Source organism: Theropithecus gelada, chromosome 2 (assembly GCF_003255815.1).
Source record: "Theropithecus gelada isolate Dixy chromosome 2, Tgel_1.0, whole genome shotgun sequence".
NCBI lineage: Eukaryota > Metazoa > Chordata > Mammalia > Primates > Cercopithecidae > Theropithecus > Theropithecus gelada.
Window position 1 is genome coordinate 62,079,818 of NC_037669.1, and position 23,100 is coordinate 62,102,917.

General features: G+C 38.5%; 1 protein-coding gene across 1 annotated transcript in view; it reads right to left on the minus strand.

Annotated features, from left to right (window-relative positions):
* CNTN4 (contactin 4) overlaps positions 1–23,100 on the minus strand; it is a 998,936-nt gene that overhangs the window by 254,119 nt on the left and 721,717 nt on the right. The window lies entirely within an intron of this gene.

The window sequence follows — 23,100 nt, forward strand, 5'->3', positions numbered from 1 at the left end:
TTTTGTATTTTTAGTAGAGACAGGGTTTCACTGTGTTAGCCAGGATGGTCTTGATCTCCTGACCTCGTGATCCGCCCACCTCGGCCTCCCAAAATGCTGGGATTACAGGAGTGAGTCACCATGCCTGGCCTCATCGTATCATTTTTATGCCTTTGCATCCTCATAGCTTAGCTCCCACATATCAGTGAGAACATACAATGTTTGGTTTTCCATTCCTGAGTTACTTCACTTAGAATAATAGTCTCCAGTCTCATCCAAGTCACTGCAAATGCTGTTTATTTATCCTTTTTATGGCTGTATAGTATTCCATCATATATATATATATATATATATATATATATATATATATATATGCCATAGTTTCTTTAGCCACTCGTTGATTGATGGGCATTTGGGTTGGTTCTACGATTTTGCTATTGTGAATTGTGCCACTATAAACATGCACGTTCAAGTATCTTTTTTGAGTAATGACTTCTTTTCCTGTGGGTAGACACCTAGTAGTGGGATTGCTGGATCAAATGGTAGTTCTACTTTTAGTTCTTTAAGGAATCTCCACACTGTTTTCCATAATGACTGCACTAGTTTGCATTCCCACCAGGAGTGTAGAAGTGTTCACTGTTAACTGCATCTACACTAACATCTACTGTTTTTTTATTATGGCCATTCTTGCAGGAGTAAGGTGGTATCACATTGTGGTTTTGATTTGCACTTCCCTGATCATTAGTGATGTTGAGCATTTTTCATATGTTTTTTGGCTATTTGAATATCCTCTTTTGAGAATTGTCTATTCATGTCCTTAGTCCACTTTTTGATGGGATTGTTTGATTTTTTTTCTTATTGATTTGTTTGAGTTTGTTGTAGAGTCTGGATATTAGTCCTTTGTCAGATGTATAGATTGTGAAGATTACTTCCACTCTGTGGGTTGTCTGTTTACTCTGCTGACTGTTCCTTTTGTTGTGCAAAAGCTCTTTAGTTAGGTCCCAGCTATTTATCTTTGTTTTTATGGCATTTGCTTTTGGGTTCTCTTGGTCATGAAATCCTTGCCTAAGCAAATGTCTAGAAGGTTTTTCCGACGTCATCTACTAGAATTTTTATAGTTTCAGGTCTTAGGTTTAATTCCTTAATCCATTTTCAGTTGCTTTTTGTATAAGGTGAGAAATGAGGATCCAGAGTCATTTTATCTCCAAAGTCTTGGTACTTGGGTAATGATCAGTAGCAGCAGACATTATGAGACAGAATATGGATAATGCTCTATCACTGTGACCTTCACACTAATAGCAACAATAGAATTGACTTGCAGACTATATTGTAGTCATACCATGTGGCCAAGTACTTTTCTTATTTTTTCTCATTAATTCCATTATACTTTAAACTCCCAATTTATAGGTGACACAGCTGAAACTCAGGGAGGTGCAGCACCTTCTTCACACACCTGGGAAGTGGCCAGAAGATGCAAACTCATGTGTTGTCTCTTTCCAGAGTTACTGCTCTGAAGCACCATAATCTATGGCATCTTCAATGATGTCATAAAGTCAGTGAAAAAGAGCTTTCGAATCAGTTACTTGACACGCCAGAGACACAAAAAAAGTTCATTTAAATAAAATTTACACTCAGTGAACATGGAAAGAAATCCACATTTCAACACATAGTGTGATGGGTTGGTATAAGTACTTTGATTTCAAATCTTCTATTCCTCTGCTTTTCTTTGTGAATGGACATTCAACATAGAGATTTTAAATGTTAGGTGCAAAGTGTGAAGTTGAACAAGGAGAAAACAAACAGAAACAACTCTATTAAGAAGCAGGATTGTTGCCTTGTTAGGAAGGTAGCTAAACAATTACACGTGGGTTGTATTCCCTTTAGCAATTGGTCACTAAAGATATGACTGAATAAATAATGTATGTGTAAAACAAGGAATTAATATCCATGCACCATTGTTTCTCAAAATAGCCTGTCTTTCAAGCTTTATATGCGATTCATTGACATGTGATGTGTAGAATTTTAAAAAATAAATACCTCTACTTTTTGGTGATTTCATTTGTCAGCATTTTATGTAACTTTTCCCAACAGCCATGTGCTAAGGATTGTACAATTGTGTGGCAGATGTGTTTTCATATCATATTTGTGAAGACAGCTGTCCTTTATTCTCCTATGGAACGTAATATCTGAATTTCATTTTTAAATGAGATTAGAAAATATGCTATAGTATTTGGAATGTGTTATCTCATTGAGACTAGAGAGGAAGTGATTTAGCAGTTACGTTCCTGGAGGAGTGGATATGTACAAAGGCCTTAAAGCTGCAATATGCTATCAATAATAAAAAGTCTTAATATAGGAAAACATTTGGAATTCAGGTCATGGAGTAAATCAGAGAGTAAGGGGAAAATGTCCACATATTTCTTGTCTGGGAAATTTTTAAATATTTAGAGCTGGGGAAGAAGTATCTTACCATAAATACCTGAATATAGTCTAGAGGAAATAAAATCAAGAGGGTCCAAGACCTTTTTTGAGAAGTAATTAACAGTAAATAAGAAAGAGTAATTTATTTAGGTCATAATTAATGGACTAGCCATTACACATATGGACAGGAAGAACTGAAGCTATTCACAGAGTGGGATGACTCAGAAGAAGGTATAAAAAGTTTAGTTTTAAAATGGCCAGGCAAGGTTAATGAGATAATATCACACATCATAGCTTGTTAAGAATCCACAGAGAGAAGGGAGAAAAGAAAAAAGGAAAAATGATACAGTAACCATGCATGTAATACATGTATTATTTAATGCAAGTCAAAAAATACCAATTCACTTTTTTCCTGACTTGGGTAGACCTGGATTCTATTAATTCTCCCAGGGTGGCCTTAGAACAAGAAATTGTCAGCACTAGTTCCCTTTGTTATTGCTTCCTTTTGAAAGAAGCAATCAGTAAGGAGATCAATATCAACTTGGAAAAATGGTCAAGTGATATATCTGTTATGAATATGATCTCCATAATGATGATTGCACCATTTATAAAAAGAAAAGAGGTATTTTTGGAGAGTAATTTTAAAAACCCACTATCATGCAGCAAATTTAAAGTTATGTCTTGACTCTCTGCCATTTGCTCCCTGTGTGTGTGTGTGTGGATGCACACTTTATGGCTTCCTGGATTGAAGAGCCTTGTAGTGAAAATAAATCTAAATTTACAAAACCTGAGTTTCAAAGCCATATTTTTTACATTCTTTCCACTTAGGAAGAAGGAAGACTGGACTTCCCTGTAAGAGAGTATATAGCAAGAGGAAGAACTGCATGATGGTTTAACACTCTGGTTTTGGAGTCAGAAGGAACTCAGTACAAACTTAGCACTCTTATTTTCTACCTGTATGATGTAGGTGAGTTACTTAATCTCCTTGAACTTCAATTCTCACTTCTAATGTCAGGACATTAATTCCTATCTCATAGGACTTTCTGAAGATTAAGATTACACATGTAAAGCACTTAAGATGCTGCCTGGTCCAAAGTCAGTAGTCTACAAATGTTAGCACTATCAGTATGATCTTTGAGCATCCAAAGGAAAGTTTACAGAATGTGACTCACTGGGAGTAACTTCCACCAGAAAAAGTAGTCAAGTCAACCCTACTGTGGCAAAAAAACAAAACAAAACAAAACAAAACAAAAAACTGATTTTCAGACTTAAAATATATCCTCTTTTGCTAGTCCTAATTATGTTTTCAAGTCAAGATTGATGCTGAAGTGAATCAGATATCTTATCCTTTACATTGCATGAACTGTATTCTTTATAACACATTTAAGGTATATGCACATATACCCTGGATTCAGATAATTCTTCATGAGAAATTCTTCCTATAATCTTATGGTCTGAGAAAGCTTGTGTTACTTAAAAATATTGTTTCTATAAAACAGTAAAATTGATATTTCTCTATCTTTTTAAAACTTTAAATTTAGGGGTACATGTGCAGGTTTGTTACAGGTAAACTTTGGTCATGGGGGTCTGTTGTACAGATTATTTCATCACCCAGGTATTAAGCCCAGAACCCATTAGTTATTTTTCCTGATCCTCTCCCTCCTCCCGCCCTCCAGCATCTAATAGGCCCCAGCATGTGTTGTTCCCGTTTATGTGTCCATGTGTTCTCATCCTAGGTCCCACTTGTAAGTGAGAACATGTGGTATTTGGTTTTCTGTCAACTTGCTGAGGATAATGGCCCAGTACCTTTTTTAAAGGATATAAAAATATGTGATTTTTGTCTGGGCACAGTGGCTCATGCCTGTAATCACAGCACTTTGGGAGGCCGAGGCAGGCAGATTACTTGAGGTCAGGAGATCGAGACCAGCCTGGCCAACACGGGGAAACCCTGTCTCTACCAAAAATACAAAAATTAGCTGGGTCTGGTGGCATGTGCCTGTAGTCCCAGCTGCTCAGGAGGCTGAGGCAAGAGAATTGCTTAAACTTGGGAGACAGAGGTTGCAGTGAGCCGAGATCGCACCACTGCACTCCAGCCTGGGTGACAGAGCAAGACTCCATCTAAAAACAAAAACAAAAACCTGACATTAATTACCCCAGTTTGTTGGCAGTCTAAAGTAAGGGACCAGGAGGCCGGGCGTGCCTGTAGTCCCAGCTACTTGGGAGGCTAAGGCAGGAGAATGGCGTGAACCTGGGAGGCGGAGCTTGCAGTGAGCCGAGATCACGACACTGCACTCCAGCCTGGGCGACAGAGTGAGACTCTGCCTCAAAAATAAATAAATAAATAAATAAAATAAAATAAAATAAATAAATAAAATAAAATAAAATAAATAAAAAATAAAATACAAATAAAGTAAGGGACAAAAACCTTTTTTTGGACACTGAGTCTTGCTCTATTGCCCAGGCTGGAGTGCAGTGGTGCGATCTCAGCTCACTGCAACCTCTGCCTCCTCGGTTTAAGTGATTCTCCTGCCTTAGCCTCTGGAGTAGCTGAGATTACAGGCACCTGCCACCATGCCCAGCTAATTTTTGTATTTTTAGTAGAGACAAGTTTCCCACGTTGGCCAGGCTGGTCTCAAACTCCTGACTTCAAGTGATCCGCCCACCTCGGCCTCCCAAAGTACTGGGATTACAGGTGTGAGCCACTGCACCTGGCTGGGACCAAAATGTTATGCTAGGTCTAATATTCCTAAGTCAGTGTACACTTGAGATACAAATGACTCATTCACAGAAATGACTTCTGACCTTTTTATTTCCTTTTTTTTTTTCAGAGCCTCTAATTCTGCAGCCATGAACATCACTGTGAAAATCCTTAATACACTTATTTCATAGTAAAAGGGAAGGATTATTCAGAGCTGTCCTAGGTGCTGATTCCAGCCCTCAAAGTGTTCTCTCTACAACTGCCTGAGTTTTTTCTTACCCTGTTCAGTTATACCAAATAAAACCTTACAATTTAGATATTACTTTGGAATTACAAAAATATCATTTTAAACCATAAATACCTTCAAAAGTATGACCTTGCTATTAATCATTTTCAGTGAAGAGGGAATTAATTCAATCAGGTTGCTTTCACTTAACAAGTAAGTAAGAGCGGTATGGAGTCTTCAAATCTAAGTTTTGAATAACCAAAGAAGAATCAAAGGAAAATTTAATCTATGAAATAGTGGAGAAGGCAAAACAGTGCTGAGAAAGCTCAAGAAGGATAATGACTTAAAAAACTGGATGAGGAAATTGGTGTGTGGAGACTGCCAAAGACAAATTTGCCTAGGGTCAGCAATCCTCTATTTAGCAAAATGGAAGGTTATTCTCCTCTTTCTCTTCTTGAACCACATTACTAGATCATACATCACTCTTTGTTTCCAGGAACAAAACCTAGGCAAGAATTAAAAATAGCATAATCAATATTACATGTTAAGAAGGCTTCTTAACTTTGGCAATTTAACCACTTTATAAATATTATCTATTTAGAAGAATGTTAAGGCCAGTTCCATCCAGCTTAGCTAAATAACATAATTTCTCAATTTCTATGTATTTATTCATTCAATCTTCACCACAACTCTTTGAGGTGGGTTCTATTACTATTCTCATTTAACAGAAAGAAAAATAAACATCCAAAAGCTTAGATTAGAATCTGGATTTTCCCGACCCAGAAGTCCCTATATGTAACTTCTATTCTATATCAAATTAAATAACAGGGATGAAACCATACTTGTTGATGGTGTGTTTGACTGTTTGAGATTCTCACACTTTTTCACCCCTCAACTATTATTTTCTTGACTTTACAGAAAATAAAGTTTGCTTGGCTGCCCTTTTCTCTGGGAGCATACAGCATTCCTGATAGCGATTTTTATTTCTCATTTTAGTTCTTTCCTTTTCCTCATTTCTTTGACATACTCTATTTTATCTAGACCTTTGTGCTATTTAAGAGGCCAAAGAAAAACTCAATTTAAAATGTCTGAGTTTCCCTGTGTGTTCCACAAAAATGTACACCTATGTAACTCATGAGGTTACTGCAATTAGTGAGATATGGCATCGTTAATAATGTTGTTCTCCTTCGGAGACAGGTGCCCTAACATGCAAGCTATTATTACCAGCATTTTTCTCTACGGGAGCTCATCTCTTTTCCCATATCATCCTGACTCAGGAGTGTTAATGGTTAGGCAGCTGCATTCTTTATCTTTGGTTTCATACTTACACAACACAAAGAGAAATAAAGGTTTCAGAAAGGCATTTGGCCTAGTAAATTTCCGAATAAAATATGGACCCTTCGCTGTGCTCTGCAAAGGCCCTTCAGGATCCAGTCCCTGCCTGCGTCGCTGGCTTTGTTCCCTGCCACTTCCCTTGTTACTTATTTATACCATAGTGGCCACATTTTGCTTTCTGTTCTTCAACCACTTTGCAGCTAACCCAGTCTCAGGACCCTTGTCCTTGCTGTTCCCCTTGTTTGGAGTGCTCTTCCCCATTCTTTGGCTTATCATGTTTAGTCATTAGGAACCAACTCAAATGCCCCTTCTTCAGAGCAGCAGTACCTGAGGGCTTAAGTAAAGTCAATCATGACCTGGCTCCAGTTACTCTCTGTCACATCCCCTCTTTACTACATCCTTCCCAGCAATCACCACCACCATCATCTGCAACTACGGTTCTCATTTGTGTACTTTACTGTCTCCATTCCCTCCCCAAATAAAAGCTCACTGTGGGGCAGGAATCTTGCCAGTTTTTATGAGGCTATAGCCAATGCCCAAAACAGTGTCTGATACATAGGAGATACTTAATTAGTTTTGTTGAACACTGCTCTTCTTCTTGTTTCACAGGCTGTGGTGGTGGTCAGTGAGAACTGTTGGACTAGGGTGAACTTCCTTGTATTTGTCCTCATGACACACTGTTTTCCAGTATCGTGGCTACAAAGGACCTTTGTATGCTCAATAGCCAGGGATGCTCTGGAGAATAACTTCAAGAAAAGGTGTCCAATCAAGGGCATGGAGCCACCTACTCTCCCGCATCCCCTTCCTTAAAAGGAAAGCTAAGAGATAAACTAAAATTGGAATGTAATCAGCATATGAAATGCAGTTATTTCTTTGCAAAATAAATACCCTCCCACCCAGTCGCCCACTCACCCCTGCCCCAGGGAATGCCAGAGATGATGAAAACATGAAACAACTCCTTGCAAATTGCATGGGCCTATTATTTGTGATTAGGGCTGTTATCAGTCAGTCAGTGATATATCATACAATTATCTTTTCTTCATCTAGTGTAATAATTTTATAACTGATAGACTTATGATCATTATAGCTTTGACGGAAAGAAATATGATTCTTCACTTTGAATTTTACTTTATAGCCTTTATTCCTCCCCAATGAAAATTAAAATTAACAGGTTGTAATTCATTGTACCAATCTTCCTAATAAACAGGCACCTTAGAAGGCAAATCAGACACATTCAAGTAACACCAGAATGAATATTCTCTGAAGAAAATGCTGAAAAGTTATGCATCAAGAGGCCATGATAAAGTCAGTAATCTACAGAAAAAGCCTTGGAAACGTATTACTAAATGGAGACGTAAGGGCCACAGATCATGATCAAACCCCAGAGACTACAAATCTGTGAGCCATACAATTGGTCATGAAAAACCCTGCTTCAAAGTGAAAGAAATCTCTTCATCTCAAACTTTTTCATTCAATTTCTTTTCTTTTTATTAACCTTTCAGGAATATAAACCTAGGCAGTGAACTCACTACCATATTTGCTTACACTTAGTGGCAGTGGATACAATCTCTTAAGAAAGAGGGGGCAGTTTCTCACTTCCTACTTGTGAATGAAACTAGATCGACGTTCAAGTAATTATACCTTCTCTTAATTCTATCCAAAGAGTAGGTATTTTTTTCCTCCAAGAAGCTTGGGAGGAAACTGCACTGATATTTACTTTAAAAGGAGAGGCAGATGTTACCAGTACTTCCTGGTATCCATGCTCTGCAGAAAAAATTTTGCTTTCAAAGCTAATAGAAGACTCTTCACTATGTACTCAGTTTCAGGTTTTTGAACTAATAAAGTAGGCATTTCATTACAAAATGCCAGTCATGCTTAGATTCATTGCTCCTAAGAAACTGGACATGCTTTGCATCATAGCTATTTTAGGGAAATCAAAGGTATGGGGAGTAACAGGTTTGTTTAATCACTGGCTCAACAAGGGCTGTTTCTCTCTCTTTTCTATCCTCTTTGAGTATAAAGTGTATCTTGGGATACTGGAAGCTGAATTCGCTGTATACCAGTTAAAAATTTTTAAGGGCAAAAAAAAAAGAGTTCTGTATATAAATGAAATTCCCAGATGAGGAGCAGCTGTTATTTATGTTGAATTTACGTTGCTTCGGCAACTTCAACCATATATTTTTATCTCATTTAATTACAGTTTTGAAAATAAAACCATCATCAAATATACATGCAAGCTATGTGTGTATTCATCATCTATTTAGATTTGGGAATGGGTGCTGTTTCCCTGTTCTCATTTTCACAAAGAAGAATCAGAGATAAGGCTGCAGTGTGTTAAACCTGTCAATTCTTAGAAATGCCATTGCTCATGCCCCTTGCTCTTAAGTGCACTTTGTGGTAGTTAAGAACCAATATTCATTCATTCAATACCTATAATATGCCTACTATTGGCACCTATCATAATGCCAGCCACTGTTTTAGATACTGGGGATACATCACTGACAACACAAAACAAAGCAAAATCTCTCTTCTCAAAGAGCTTAATGTGGGTAAGAGATGACAAACTAAATACATAAATCACACACAGTGTCGTTGATGTGCACTACAGAAAAATAAGCTAGGGAAACTGGACAGGGGATGTTAATATGAAAATGTGAAAAGAAGAAGTAATATAAAGTAGAACCTTTCTGCTTTCCATCCTACTTCTAAGTGCGGGAGGATAAATCACTCCCCTCTTTGCCAACTCAGCTCTCGTCCCCCACCGAGGCTGCCAAGAAGGGCGCAGAGTAGTGCCAAGTGACACAGCAGTCCTGATTTAGTTTGGTACTTTCTTATTTATAACTGATGGGGAAGTCATCTTAGTTCATGTAACACCTGAGGAAACTAATAAATAAGCATTTTCACCTTATATCTAAAAGTTAAAAACAGCTCCCTAGCAAAACAAAACTTCTCAGCTGCTGAAGAAGTGGGAGAAACTGAGGAGACATGTGAAATACACACTGATTTGCTAAGAGAAGACAATTAACAAACTAGCATGGTGATCATCTGTGTCAGCAATGGATGGTTACTGTTTTCTGCCTCCGAAATCCTATGAAGTCAGAGGATTTCAGTTAGGAAGATCTTCCCATCCTTTGTGCGGCCTGACACCCCTCCCTTCTTCAATATTACTTGTGGTGCCATGTGTGGAAGATGTTGTGAGGAATACGAAGACCAACGTGGTCCCTGACCTCAAGACGTTTACAATCCAGATATGATAGGCACATCCATGGCTCTACTGTAAGGTATAAAGAAAGTATGTAGAGCATTGCTGTAAAAGTGTGTAGAGTAAATGCTGTAGAGTATTAGAAAGTGCCATGAGAGTAGAAAAAAACAGTCTAGTTTTTGCTGGCGGTGATCACCCAATCCACATCCCATCTTCACAGACTGCGGACCCAGAACAATGAGGATAAAGGGACTTGAGTTTTCGGTTTAGTTCTGGGATAAAAACCTGGCCAATTTCCCCTCTTTGGCATCCACGACCTGGTTCCTCTCAATCTCCACCTCGGCCCTGCTCACTGTCCCACTGTTTTTTGTTTTTTTCTTTGTTTTTTTTTTTTTGGGAGAGTCTCGCGCTGTCACCCAGGCTGGAGTGCAGTGGCGCGATCTCGGCTCACTGCAAGCTCCGCCCCTCCGGTTCACGCCGTTCTCCTGCCTCAGCCTCCTGAGTAGCTGGGACTACAGGCGCCCGCCACCTCGCCCGGCTAGTTTTTTTTTTTTTTTGTATTTTTAGTAGAGACGAGGTTTCACCGTGTTGGCCAGAATGGTCTCGGTCTCCTGACCTCGTGATCTGCCCCCCTCAGCCTCCCAAAGTGCTGGGATTACAGGCGTGAGCCACCACATCCAGCCTACTGTCCCCATTGTTTTTAATGCAGGTCATTGTGCACAGACAGTGCCAAGGTACAGCCTCACCTCACCACAAGGCACAACTGGATTCTCATGAGAGCTCTGGCATCAAGTGAGTTCAAGAGAGTTACTCAAACCCAGACTTTATCAATATTGAGACTACTCATATTCTGGTTTTCAAAAATATGAGCCAAGCTAATATCCAGCTACATTCTCATTTTCCACATCAGAGCACTGGCCTGTGATCTTTCCATCTTCACAACATTGCTCCTGAGATCATTTTCTGTTCTGATTTCTTTGGGTTTGTCTTTGCCTTGCAACTTTAATAGTGCAGTTTTCGGCAACTGAATTGTAGCGCAACTCCAATTGCTCTTCTGTAACGAGAAACTTTACAGCTGCAAACCTCACGTGGCACTTGAATTTCCACAGGCTTCTTTAAAGATTGTAGACGAAGCCACAGTGATCAGGATGCTACACAGTGCAGCAACTGACGCTTTTTTTTTCTTCTCTTTTTTGAGACTGAGTCTCGCTCTGTCGCCCAGGCTGGAGTGCAGTGGCTACATCTCGGCTCACTGCAACCTCTGCCTCCGGGGTTCACGACTTTCTCCTGCCTCAGCCTCCCAAGTTGCTGGGACTACAGGCGCCTGCCACCGCGCCTGGCTAATTTTTATATTTTTAGTAGAAATGGGGTTTCGCCTTGTTAGCAGGATTTTTTTTTTTTTTTTGACAGAGTTTTGTTCTTGTTGCACAGGCTGGAGTACAATGGTGCAGTCTCGACTCACTGCAACCTCCGCCTCCCAGGTTCAAGCAATTCTCGTGCCTCAGCCTTCCAAGTAACTGGGATTACAAGCTCCTGCCACCAAGCCTGGCTAAATTTTTTGTATTTTCAGTAGAGACGGGGTTTCACCATGCTGGCCAGGCTGGTCTTGAACTTCTGACCTCAGGTGATCTGCCTGCCTCTGCCTCCCAAAGTGTTGGGATTACAGGTGTGAGCCACCATGCCCGGCCGATAAAGACATTTTTAAGTGTCCCTAAAATAGCCGGACATGGTGTTGTGTGCCTATAATTCCAGCTACTTGGGAGGCTGAGGCAGGAAGATTGCTTGAGTCCAGGAGTTTGCGACCAGCCTAGGTAACACAGAGAGACCTTGTCTCATGCTCAAAATATGTGGGTGTGGTTGGGTGAGCTAGTGAAGATATTACAGATCTCAGGTATCCTGGTCCTTAAGTGATAAGAGCAATGCTCACATCTTTCTTGCCTAGTTGGTTGTTAGCTAATTCAGCCACTTGTAGGTTGCAGTAAAAATAGTAGTATTTAGAGCCAAGATTTACTGAGTGCTTCCTATGTGCTAGGCACATATCCTAAGTGTTTTTCACGTATTAACAATATATAAAATCGAATCCTCTGAACAATCCATAAAGTGGGTAATTTTATATTCCTTTTTATAGATAAGGAAACTGATGCCTTAACAGCAAAATAAATTGTTCAAGTACACATGGGTAGTAAATGATAATGCCAGAATGCTAACCCAGGCTGTCTTTCTCCAGATAAACTGATGGTTTTTCCTCATTCTAAATGTTTTATTGTGTGACATATTAGGCAAACAAAGAAAACAAATAATGTTTATGCAGAGTTATAAGAATACTAAAGTGCACACCTGTGATCCTAACACCCAGTGTAACAAATGAAGCACTGCCAGTAATGTTGAAACCTCTGTGTATTCCTCCCTGACTGTACCCCCACTGCTGATTATTTTGTTTATCATGTGTTTCTTCCTTATGGTTTTATCACACATATATGTGTGTGCGTTTGTGTGTGTGTGTGTGTGTCTGTGTGTATGCAGACACATGCACAAATATATATATCCCTAAATAATGTATTGTTTGGCCTTGAAAGTAATTTGTACTTCATAAAAATGGACCTGTACTATGTATTCCTCTAACACTTGCTATTTTTACTCAACATTATTCCTTTGAGTCTTAGTCTCAATGGGTGTGGCTGTGGTTCATTCATTTTCATTGTGTGGTAATGGTTCTTTATAAGAATTTACTGCCAGGCTCAGTGGCTCTCACCTGTAATCCCAGCACTTTGGGAGGCCAAAGCAGGTGGATCACCTGAGGTCAGGAGTTCGAGACCAACCTGGCCAACACGGTGAAACCCTGTCTCTACTGAAAAATACAAAAAATTAGCCAGGTGTGGTGGCAGGCGCCAGTAATCCCAGCTTCTCCAGAGCCAGAGGCAGAAGAATCACTTGAACCCAGGAGGCGGAGGTTTCAGTGAGCCAAGATCGCACCTCTGTGTCAGAAAGAAAAAAAAAAAATTTCCACAGCTAATATAGTTAATATATTATTTCCACTGTCCATCAATAGTTCTTTTCCCACTTACTTGCTATTATAAACTAAACTGGTATAAAAGGCCTGTGTCTTGCACATATTTTCAAGAATTTCTTTGGTTTAGAGCGTGTATATTTAAGAGTATAAAACACAAGTTTAGATTTATAAGTTCACAAGGTATTTATACAATCTGTTTTCTAAAATAGTTGAGACAATTTCAATCTTGTCTCCCTAAATAAGAATTCCTGTTGTTCCTCAACAACACTTATTATTTTAGTTTATGTCAATCTGGTGTCTGAAATGATAATTCATGATTTCTTTTTTTTTTTTTTTTTTTGAGACGGAGTCTCGCTGTGTTGCCCAAGCTGGAGTGCAGTGGCCGGATCTCAGCTCACTGCAAGCTCCGCCTCCCGGGTTCACACCATTCTCCTGCCTCAGCCTCCCTAGTAGCTGGGACTACAGGCATCCGCCACCTTGCCCGGCTAGTTTTTTGTATTTTTTCAGTAGAGACGGGGTTTCACCATGTTAGCCAGGATGGTCTCGATCTCCTGACCTTGTGATCCGCCCGTCTCGGCCTCCCAAAGTGCTGGGATTACAGGCTTGAGCCACTGCGCCCGGCCCCGATAATTCATGATTTCTAATTTGCATCCCTTTGATGATTAATAAAGCTGGTTTTTCATATATTTATGGGCCATTCACATTTCATCATTCTGAAAATGCCAGTTCATATCATTTACCCAGTTATATAAAAGATTTTTATTTTTCTTACTGACTCATTGGAGTTCTTTATTTACTTGGGAACCTTTATTTGTTACATTTTTACAAATGTCTTCTCCTACTATATCTCTGTCTTTTTCATTCTCTGGTATTTTTTGATAAATGACAGTCCTATGAATTCATCAGTCTTTTCTTTAAGGCTAACATTCATAATTTCTTACTTAAGAAACTCATCTTTATCTTGAAGTCATAAAGATATTCGCCTACATTTTTTTTTCTAAAAGTATTAAAGTTTTGTGTTCTCCTTTAAGTCAAGTCATTTACATCAGTTTGTGTTCTCAATTGCTTTCAGCCACAGCACCATACTGCTGGGTGTCTACAGTCAATTCGCATTGCTGGCAGTAGCTATGTTCTCAGCAAAGTTGCCCCAGGCACTGAATTAGTCACTACTAAACAATAGGGGAAATACAGGGTTAGGTTTCTGCCAGTCTCTGGTCACACCATTTTCATCAACCAATCAATACATAACCTTGCTTTACTTGTTTCTATTTGAAGACATGGTATTTAATATATAATGCTGACTCATTAACATTGAATTCGTGGTCTGAAAGAAGCTCATCTGACACGTATTTTTTCTGTGAGGCACAACTTTCTTGTGCTTATGAACACTAGACGGCACCTCAGTGCTATTCCCCTGGGCTATTTTAAACAGTGAAATCACCAACAAAGAAGCACAAAAATGCAAACAACGTGCCACTAAATAGACAGCAAAAAGCACACTTGTTTATACACCCAGAGCTAAAACAAGAAGGCAGAGTGTCACTTTGTTCAACCTCAGCTGGGAAAATAAGTGTTGGGTGACTTAAATATTTTGCTGCTCTTCATATGTCCACAAATGACCACAAAGGCTCCAAAAGTATTGATGTGCGGGTTACCAATAGATTTCAGGGATGGGCACTTGGTGGGCACTGGATAAATGTTACTGTTAAATATATTGTCTTAGCCCATGCTTCAGGTATAAAAATATGATAATGATAGTAACAATAATAATTTAAAATGGTAATAATGGCAAGAACAAAATTAGAAGTAGTGGCAATAATAAGAGTAGCAGCAATCAGACCAATAATGATATGTTTCCTTATATTTTTAGAGTACTTATGTTTAGCACAGAGAAAACTACAACGTTTTTACTAATAACTCATTTGATTATGAAAACATCTCGGTAAGCAGACATGGATGGCATTAAGTATAAACTTTAATTGTAGAAGATATTTGAAACTCAGAAAAGTTAAGAGGTTTGCTTGGAGTTAAACCTCTAATAAGTAAATTGTCTAGGACCAGAATAAAAAACACTTTCAGGGGAGACTACAACCTCCTTGAGGGCAAAAATAACAACTCATATTTCCTAGGCTCCCAAAACCTACCTCAGTGCCTGACAGAGTGGACATGCCATGAAATTTTATTCTTAATCATGACAATGATACAAGCAATGCTATATTGGATTGAAGAGCAGAAGCATGCTGTTTTAAAACAGGGACCCATGTTTTAATAATGCTTTATTTTTCTCCCCAGAACATCTTCATTATTTTACTAAGATTCATAATAGGGAAAAATTATCTTATGAAATTGACATACTGTGCCTACAGTGATATGCGAGGCTACAAAGATTCAACAACCTGGTTCAGCTGTGTTATTAATATTGCTCCTCCTGATTAGTGTTAATTGGAATATTTTAATTGATGCAATGTTTCACTGCTTTCGCAGCTTGAGTGAGTTGAAGTACAGAGAACAATTTTTCAATAATGAAAACTAACAAAAGTTACCCTGATCTTACTAAGTTCTATATGGAAATACTGTGACAAACAGACATCGCAAATTCACTGAATAGAAAATGGGATAAAAACCAGATTCATTCATTCAGTTCTCTTAACATATGTTCATAAAGCAGAGTCCAGATCCTGCTCTAAGGTCATGGAACACAACAATGAACAAAATAGACAAATACTCCTGCCCTTGTGGAAGTGCCTTTGTGGAGCTTACATCTGACCAGGTGAGGCAGGAAAATAATACCATGATAAAAAGTTAAACAGTGTGTTAGTGTGTTAGAAGGTCATGCAGTGGTAAGGGAAAAAACAGTAGAATCAGAGGGATTGAGAGCTGGGAGTAGGAAGGAAGGCTATAATTTTAAAAAATGGACTCAGGGTAAGTTTCAGCAAGTAGGTGACATTTGAGTAGAGACTTGAAGGTGGCAAGGGGTTTAGCCAGATGAATGTTTAGGGGAAAACATTCAGGTTGAAGAAAGGGCTCTTAAAGACAGGATTCTGAACATATTTGAGGAACATCGCAGAGTCAGTTTGACTGGAACAGAATGAATAGGGGAGATACAAGTTAAGACATGGAGTCAGGGAGGTATTGGGACAGAGAGGGGTCCTCTATAAGATCTTTAGTTCCTAGTCTGAGTCAATATGGAAGCCACTGCAGGTTTCTGAACAGAGGAGTGACATGGTTTGACTTATAGTTTTGTAGTTATTCAACTCGATTCTCTTCAACCAGAATGATTGCTTATTACATGTCTGGCAGAGAACTAAGAAATGAAAGATGCAAAAATGAATTAAGATAAAGCTCCTGCCTCTGAAGAACTCCTCATCTTGTAGGAAGATGTGGACAATTACCAGATTCAAAACAGATAATAAGAACTTCAGTGGTATGTAAACAAAATGCTGTGAGATTACAAATAAGAAAGCAAATTATTTTCTTGCAGGATAAAAATAATAAGAAATTACATAACATGCAGTCTAGACCTGAGAAAAATTAAGATTTTAAGAGAAGAAAGAAGAAATAAATAGAATGTTAGGATAAAGAAGAACATGCACAAAGACAAAAAGACATTAAAAATATGCAGTGTGGTATCCAAAGCAATCTACAGATTCAATACAATTCCTATTAAAATACCAATGTCATTGATCATAGAATTTTTCTAAATCTTAAAATTAATGTGGAACCAATAAAGCAACCTGTGGTACCTGAATAGCCAAAGCAATCTTATGCAAAAAAAAAAAAAAAAAGCAGGAGGCATCATATTACCCAACTTCAAATTCTACTACAAGGCTATCAGTAGCCAAAACAGCATGGTACTGGTATAAAAATAGACACATAGATCAAGAGACTAGAATAGATAACCCAGAAATAAAGCCACATACCTACAGCCAACTGAGGTTTGACAAAACTGACAAAAATATACCCTGGGGAAAGGATAACCTATTAAGTAAATGGTGCTGGGAAAACTGGATTGTCATATGCAAGAGAATGAAATTGGACCCCTATCTCTCACCATATACAAAAATAAACTCAAGCTATATTAAAGGCTTAATATTACCTACTATGTACCCATAAAAATTAAAACTTAAAATTTTTTCTAAAAATTACACGTGAAAAAGTTATGACCTTAAACTATAGAAGTTTGAGGCCAGCCTGGCAAACATGGCAAAACCCCGTCTCTCCTGAAAAATACAAAAATTAGCCTGGCATGGTGGCAGGTGCCTGTAGTCCCAGCTGCTTGGGAGGCTGAGGGAGAAGAATCGCTTGAACCCGGGAGGCAGAGGTTGCAGTGAGCCGAGATTGTGCCAGCCTGGGTGACAGAGCGAGACTCCATCTCAAAGAAAAAAAAAAAAGACCTGAAACTATAAAAACACTAGAAGAAAACCTAGGAAAACTCTTGTGGACATTGGCCTATGCAAACAATTCATGACTAAGATCTCAAAAGCAAATGCAACAAAAACCAAAATAGACACATGAAACTTAATTTAAAAGTTTCTGCACCGCCAAAGAAATAATCAGCAGAATGAATAGACAATCTGAAGAATAGAAGGAAATCCTGCAAACTATGCATCCAACAAGGAACTAATACCCAGAATCTTCAAGGAGCTTAACCCAACAACAACAACAAAAACCTATATAACCCTAATAAAAGGCAAAGGACACAAACAGACATTTTTCAAAAGAAGGCATACAAATGGCCAATAAGTATATGAAAAAATGTTCAACATCACTAATCATCAGAGAAAAGGAAGTTAAAATTATAGTGAGATATCATCTCACAACCAGTCAGAATGACTACTATTAAAAAGTCAAAAAATAGTATGTTGGTGAGGATGCAGAGAAAGGGAACATCTATATACCATTGGTAGGAATGTAAATTAGTACAATTCTATGGAAAACAGTATAGAGATTTCTCAAAGAACTGAAAATAGAACTACCATTTGATCAAGCAATCCCACTACTGGGTATATAATCAAAGGAAAAGAAATCATTATATCAAAAAGATACCAGCTGGGTGTGGTGGCTAACACCTATAATCCCAGCACTTTGGGAGGTTGAGGTGGGTGCAGTACTTGAGCTCAGGAGTTTGAGACCAGTCTGGGCAACATGGCCAGGCCCCATCTCTACTAAAAATACAAAAAAACAGCCGAGTGTTTTGGTGCATGCCTGTGGTCCTAGCTACTTGGGAGGTTGAGGTGGGAAGATCACTTGAGTGCAGCAGGCAGAGGTTTCAGTGAGCTGAGATCACACAACTCTACTCCACCCTGGGTGACACAGTGACACCCTGTCTCAAAAAAAAAAAAAAAAAAAGAAAAAGATACTTGCATTCACATATTTATAGTAGCCCTATTCATAATAGCAAAGATAAGGAATCAACCTAAAAGTCTATCAACAGATGATTGGATAAAGAAAATGGGAGACAGATACACAGACAGATAGATAGACAGAGATAGATATATGTGTGTGTATATAGTGTGTATGTATATATACACACTATATAAACATACACACACACACAATGGAATACTACTCAGCCATAAAAAAAGAATAAAATCTTGTCTTTTGTAGCAACATCGATGGAACTGGAGGCCATTATCTTAAGAGAAATAACCCACAAGCAGAAAGTCAAATACCACATGCTGTCAAGTGAGAGCTAAAATGTGTGTACATATCAACATAGAGTGTGAAATAATAGACACTGGAGACTTGGAAGAGTGGGAGGGTGGGAGGGTTTGAGGGATAAAAAAAAAAAAACTTAATGGGTACAATGCACATTATTTAGATGATGGTTATACTACAATCCCAGACTTCACCACTACAGGATATATCCATGAAACAAAATGGCACTTTTACCTTCTAAATTTATGCCAAGAAAAAATACTCAGTGTGGTCATCAAACAGTAGTAAGGTGTCTGCACAAAAATAAAAGACATGAAGCAAGAAATGTGAGTAAGGGTCATAGTGTAACAGACATTGTTAACACCCTAGATTTTTACTTTTTCTTCCACAGAATAATCTTACTAAACAGGAATGCCTTAAAAACATTTTATGATTAAGTTGTGAAAGATTAAAAACTATATTGACTTCTTGGAGATTCAGTTCATTCTGGAGAAAAAAACTGCAGTAAAGGGACTTGTTTAACTTTAATCTAACATTTCATTTGGGCACTGAACTCCTTGGAGCTCTTTTATTTTTTTGAGGCGGAGTTTCACTCTTGTTGCCCAGGCTGGAGTGCAATGGTGTGATCTCAGCTCACTGCAACCTCCGCCTCCCAGGTTTAAGAGATTCACCTGCCTCAGCCTCCTGAATAGCTGGGATTACAGGCGCCCACTACCACACCTGGCTAATTTTTGTATTTTTAGTAGAGACGGGGTTTCATCATGTTGACCAGGTTGGTCTCAAACTCCTGACCTAGGTAATCTACCTGGCTTAGCCTCCCAAAGTGTTGGGATTACAGGTGTAAGCCACCACTCCCAGTGTAGCTTTTTAAATTAACATTCTGGGCTGGGAGTGGTGGTTCACGCCTGTAATCCCAGTGTTTTGGGAGGCTGAGGCAGGAGGATAGCTTGAGGTCTGGAATTCAAGACCAGCCTGGACAACATAGTGACACTCTGACTTTACAAAAAATTAAAAAATTAGTTGGGCATGGTGGTGCACACCTATGGTTCTAACTACCTAGGAGGCTGAGGCAGGAGGATCACTTGAGCCCAAGAGTTGTAGGCTGCAGTGAGCTTTGATCACGTCCCTGCCCTCTAGCCTGGGTGACAGAGCAAGATCCTATCTCTATGGAAACAACAACAATAACAAAACATTGGGCAGAAGCAGAATTCACCAGTTTGGGAATACTCTCATAAGCAACAAAGGCTATTGTAGGAACTTGAGTATGAAGTAGGGGTGGGGTATTGAGCAACATCCTAGTATCTGGGTTTTGGAAAGTTAACTCTTAAGGAATGCTATAAAGTCAGGATGACTACTTTGAGAATACAGCAGTAGAATAGGATGAAGCTAAAAATAAATGCAAACTTTGTTCTCACCTTTCCCTTAATCTCTCTTCAAGAAAATTTTAAAGAACACCCGATCTTATGTAAGGACTTAAGCAATTAACGTTTCTTCTGATAAGTCTCAAAGAAAAATGCTAAAACACAATGTGAACTGGTAATGTGTATTCATCTTTATTCAGAACAGTGGTACTAGCCTAAATTAGATTTCATTGAATTAATGTAGCAGTGAGAAAACTTGGGAGTATATTTAGCTTGTGTATTAAGCACGGGTTTTATTTTTAGATTCTAGCTTTTCATTTTTTTTTCTCAGAGAAATAAGGGCACATTAAAAACCATACTATAGAATTAAAAGGAATATTGAAAAGTGAATTTAATCAAGCGATATTTTTAGATTAGGGTATGCCAAAAGATTCTGCTTGCTTGCCTTGAAAAAACTTCAAATACATGTCATGCCATACTGATGAGTGCTTCAACTTTTCACACTTTCGTTTCCAGAAAACCTTCAAATATAATCCTTTAAGAAACATCTCCCAATAATTCAATTTTAGTAAGAACTGAAATGATGAAAGAAGGTAAAAGCTACCAACTTCAGTTGGTATAAGTTATAGCGTAGCTTGTTTAAGTCCCTATTTTTGGTCCAAAACCAAGTATTTAACCTAATTAAGATGCACTTGGATTTAATTTAAAAGAAAACAACAAAGACAACCTTAACCTTTACATCTTATGGGTCAAGAAAGTCCCAATCAACAATTCTCTAGTGAGAATAAAAAATCCTGTTATTTTCTTCAGATATTTCTGTGATTAATAAACTAAGTCTAAGAAAGAGTTATTTATACTTTCTGCAATCATGAACACATAAACATTAGGTGTAAAAGATTACTCACAATCATATGTTATATATTTTTCTTTTTGCATTGATCACATGTACCTATTTTGGATACAAGACAAATTTGAATCAAAAGATACCCACTTGTGGCCTGGTGCGGTGGCTCACGCCTGTAATACCAGCACTTTGGGAGGCCGAAGCAGGCGGATCACGAGGTCAGGAGATCGAGGCGGATCACGAGGTCAGGAGATCAAGACCATCCTGGCTAACATGGTGAAACCCTGTCTCTACTAAACATACAAAAAATTAGCCAGGCATGGTGGTGGGTGCCTTTAGTCTCAGCTACTTGGGAGGCTGAGGCAGGAGAATGGTGTGAACCCGGTAGGTGGAGCTTGCAGTGAGCCAAGATTACGCCACTGCACTCCAGCCTGGGCAACAGAGAGAGACTCTATCTCAGAAAAAAAAAAAAAAAAAAAAAAAAAAGATACCCATTTGTTACTCTAATATAAGACTGCTAGGACTAAAAAAATGATGCTTCTCACCATTTAACAGAATAGATTATGGAGAGTCCTTTCCTCTGTGGGAATGTCATTGGAGTTGTGAGAAAAAGGTATTAGGAGCACACCAAATCCCAGTTACACAAGTTCCTTTCCACGTTTTTTGGAGAGAATAGAGAAGAATGTCAGATGAGAATGGAAAAGCAATGGACATAGATGATGTCACTTTGCACCACACCCTAGAGAGAAGGGGATGGATGTTTGAACTAATGCCACCAGGAAAAGGTCAGAGCCTCTCAAGATCAGTGTCAGCCTGTCAGGTCCAATTTTGGTATTTAATCTGCCTAATTTAGATTATTTGCTCATGACTATGACACTTTAAAAATAGTAACTTCTTTTCAGGTTATTTAATCATTTAAATATTCCAGTGGGCTTGATAACTCTTATTAAAACTAGCAGACCATAATAAAACTTACAGAATGGAAATATGTATATTACACAGGAATCTTCTTAACCATGGACAAAGAATTATGGTATTTTAAAGTGTTATGCAATTAATGTTTGTCCCCTCCCCACCCCTCAAGTTCTCTGTTAAAATCCTAACCCCAAAGTGTATTTGGAAGTAGGGCCATTGGTAAGTGATTAGATCATGAGCATGGGGCTCTCATGAATGGGATTAGTCCCCTTAATAGACCCCACAGAGCCCCGTTGCCCCTTCCGCCATGTGAGGGCACAGTGACAAGAAAGCAGTCTGTGAACCTGGAAGTAGGCCCTAACCAGGCATTGAATCTGCTTGTGTCTTGATTTAGTACTTCCCAGGCTCCATAACTGTAAGAAATATATTTCCTTTGTTTGTAAGCCCACAGTCAATGGCAGCTTACAGCAGCCTAAACAGAATTGAAGACGTAAGTTTTCAAAGGACTCAAGAGATGACTTATTTCTATCTCTAAAGGAAGTTGAAGCCTTGAGCTGTCAAGTGATATGCTGAACATGCCCTATTTGAGGTAGAGCCAGGGTTAGAACCCAATGGAAGAAGATATTTTCAATCTTCTTCCATTCCACCATCTTACACTATGTTAACAGTTATTGCAAAGTTTGTTCGAAAACAGTGATTTTCCGTGAACAAAAAAGGGATTTATTATCACGAGACTGGGAGTTACTATGTATTGTATCTCCTTTTTGGGACTACACAACATACATTACAGCATCAAAGACTTCCAGAAGTCTTTTAGAAAACAAAGATGTGAACTGTTAATTGTTGCTCTCTCTGAGAATCAGTGTCCTTCCTAAGCATACCCTGAGAACTGCTGCAGCAGAGCTTCCTGCCTGTAAGTCTTTTTCTACTGATGGATTGGGCACCAGACATTTTTTGCAGATGTAGAAACATTTCTTTGACGACTTAATTATCTTTGTGGCTCAGAATCTGTAAAACATGGCACATGGTTTTCATTATTTGTTCCAAACTATTGAAAGAGATAAATGAACAGGAAAACATGCCTAACAGATATGGTGAATTTGAAACATGTTAAATTTCTGTATGCTGTAAACTTTATGCTACAAACGTCACCACCAACAAAAATATGCATGGCAGTACATGTTTTTATTTGGTATTTCCAACTAATCATAGCCTACTAGCAAAGTGGCAGGCAGTAGCTGGTCATTTTTCTCAGACAGGAATTTGAGTAATTCATTCTTGAAGACTCATTCACAGGAATGGGTTACTACTTGAATGCTATGTGGGCCCTTTTTTTTAATGTCTCAGAATCTGAAGTTCCACATGATTTTGTTTTCTGCTCCTTATTGTGTAGTCAGTAACTGTAATTAAGGCAAGAAATGGTTACCTTTTCTGTTATTTTTCCTAGATAG